Source organism: Eumetopias jubatus, unplaced genomic scaffold (assembly GCF_037043125.1).
Source record: "Eumetopias jubatus isolate StellerSeaLion01/CBP00866 unplaced genomic scaffold, mEumJub1_p1.0 scaffold_4, whole genome shotgun sequence".
Taxonomy (NCBI): Eukaryota; Metazoa; Chordata; class Mammalia; order Carnivora; family Otariidae; genus Eumetopias; species Eumetopias jubatus.
This window is the reverse complement of record NW_028274810.1, coordinates 126,407,356-126,410,161: the sequence shown is the minus strand read 5'-3', so window position 1 is coordinate 126,410,161 and position 2,806 is coordinate 126,407,356. Positions and strand designations below refer to the sequence as shown.

Genomic DNA, 2,806 nt, shown 5'->3' with positions numbered 1-2,806 from the left:
GATGGGTATTCAAGAGGGCACGTACTGCATGGAGCCCTGGGTGTTATACGCAAACAATGAGTCATGGAACACTACATCACAAACTAATGATGCAATGTATGGGGATTAACATAACATAATAAAATTTTTAAAAATATATTATTAACATTAATAATATTAGCATTATTAATAAAATGAGCACACAGATACAATCAATTTTTTTGTATATGATATACCTTCCAAGGGAAGGAAACATGTCCTAAGACATAAAAATTAATATCAATAATAAAATATATAATGTTAATAAAGTAGGTGCTATTATTGGGCATTTTCTAGGCATCAACCATTGTAGTAAGTACTTTACATATAATTTAATTAACCTCTTTGAATCTCAATTTCATTATTTATGAAATGACTTTAATATCTATCATGTAGAGTTATTTAGAAAATTATAAGTATTATTATAACACATTCAATTCACTGTCTGGAAAAAGTAGGCATGCAATAAATGATAGCTAGTAATAATAATTGTTATAATAGAATCTACTTTATGAGTTATAAGGATATATTTATACTTTTTTGAAAAATGCTTATCATATTGCTTAGTGCATTATATATACTAATTAATAGAAGGTATTATGTGATAAAAATAAATGATGACGCTGGCTCTCCGAGGGTCACCGACACCAAGAGAGCTCCCCGTTGACAATGTCTTCCATTAAGACTGAGCGTGTTTTGCGGGAGAACTGCCGGTGTGGGGAGTCTCCGGTGTGGGAGAAGGCGTCCAACTCGCTGCTCTTTGTAGATACTCCTGCAAAAAAGGTTTGCCGTTGGGATTCGCTCAGCAAGCGCGTGCAGCAAGTGACTGTGGATGCCCCCGTCAGCTCTGTGGCCCTTTGCCAAGGAGGAGGCTCTGTCGCCACCATTGGAACAAAGTTCTGTGCTTTGAACTGGGAAGATCAGTCAGCAGTAGCCCTGGCCACAGTAGATAAAGACAAGAAAAACAATCGGTTCAATGATGGGAAGGTGGGTCCCTCTGGGAGTTGCTTTGCTGGCACCATGGCCGAGGAGACAGCCCCCGCGGTTCCGGAGCGGCACCAGGGGTCCCTGTGCTCCCTCTTTCCTGACCACCACGTGGAAAAGTATTTTGACCAGGTGGACATCTCCACTGGTTTGCACTGGCCCCTGGACCACAAAATCTTCTATTGCATTGACAGCCTGTTCTACTCCGTGGATGCCTTTGACTATGACCTGCAGACAGGAAAGATCCGTAGGTACTTTTTCATTATTCTTCTTAATACTGCTGGGATTTTTTTTTTCATATGTGTGTAACTAGGAAGCTGCCTCTTCCTCGACTGCTATGAAAAGGCCCTTACTTGTCAAATAAAGAACTGTTGATGTGATGAAAAAATAATAATAAATAAATAAATAATTGAGTATTTACCATTTACTATCAATTTACCATTGAGAATGGTTTGGTCGGTCGGGATGGAGGTCAGAGAACAGTCCAGAACACAGCTCCAAAGTGTTGTTGAAAAGATTGTCTGTCGTGTTTTAATCTCTTGCTCCTGTGTTGGGGGTGGGTGGAATGTGAGAATCTTTTCTGGGGGGGAGGGTCCAGCAGCGTTCCTGCAACTGGAAAAGGGTTAGACATTGTCAACCCTGGCTTATGAGGTGTTACAAGTGTAGGGTAGAGGTTTTAGGCCAGCACTGGGATGAGGTGGCAATGCTAATTATTCTTTCTAGTCTAATGGCATTGAATTAGGACAACTGTGTTCTTTCGGGGAATCTGTTGAAAGCCATGGATCTTTTGTCATTGTCATTTGTTTATTTGCTGATACCATGTCTCTTGGGATTTTAAGACACTTTTTGCTTCTTCAATGTGTACTGTCAACTGTAGCTCTGTCTAAAACATGGTCAGATTATTAATGATCCCAGTTTTCATCTCTCTGTGTTTATCCATTGCACTTACTATGAATCATTTTAATAATTCCTTAAAATACCATCCCCAAGTCAGTCCATATGGCCTTCTGATCTCATACTTAGTAATAAACACAAGGACATATGGTTATAAAATGAAGTCTTTCAGGATGCTCCAGTTCATTATTCTATTGCCCCTTAAAGGAACAGAGTGAGCTGATCCAAAAGGCCAGATAGTAAATAAGCGTGATCTCATCCTCTTGCTCGGCATTGGCTGCCACCTCCTTGGGGAATAATTACTTCATAAACTCAGGCTGCCCCTTTCAGTGGTTTTATATAACACAAGGATAGCTTTTTAGAACACATTCAGAATTAATGCTACTCTTATCTGAGATCAGAGAAGCCTAAATAGATCTGGTTCTATTGAGTGGTGTTGGGAAATCTGATTCTTGGTGAAGCATTTTTCTAGAACATCTGAGCCTAAGTTCAAACCCAGGGTGGAGTTCTTAACCAAATCAGACATCGTGATTACATTCATAGAAATATAAACCCTAGGGACAGACCCAGAAAGATAAATAAAATTACCATATGAGGGATACACCCTTGTGCATATGCAAGTTGGTGGCTATTGAGAAATATGAATATAAAATTTCAACAATCCTGGTCATGAAAACTACCAGGTAGAATAATCAGGATATTCCATTTTGTTCATCAGATTTGAAAGGTAAAACAAATAATGCCCATGCCCTTAAAATTGTAGTGAGAGCAATTATCCTTAAATATTGCACACGAGAAAGTAAATTCTGCCATCTTTTAAAAGGTTATTTCAAAAGAGGAATCAAACACCTCAAAATAGATATAATATATATTCTTTGACACAGTAATTTCTTATCTGTGACACTGTGCC

The 2,806-nt window shown here is 38.6% G+C and overlaps 1 pseudogene; it reads left to right on the top strand.

Annotated features, from left to right (window-relative positions):
• The first annotated feature begins 665 nt into the window (after positions 1–665).
• LOC114211138 (regucalcin pseudogene) lies at positions 666–1,311 on the top strand (annotated as a pseudogene).
• Positions 1,312–2,806: the final 1,495 nt, after the last annotated feature.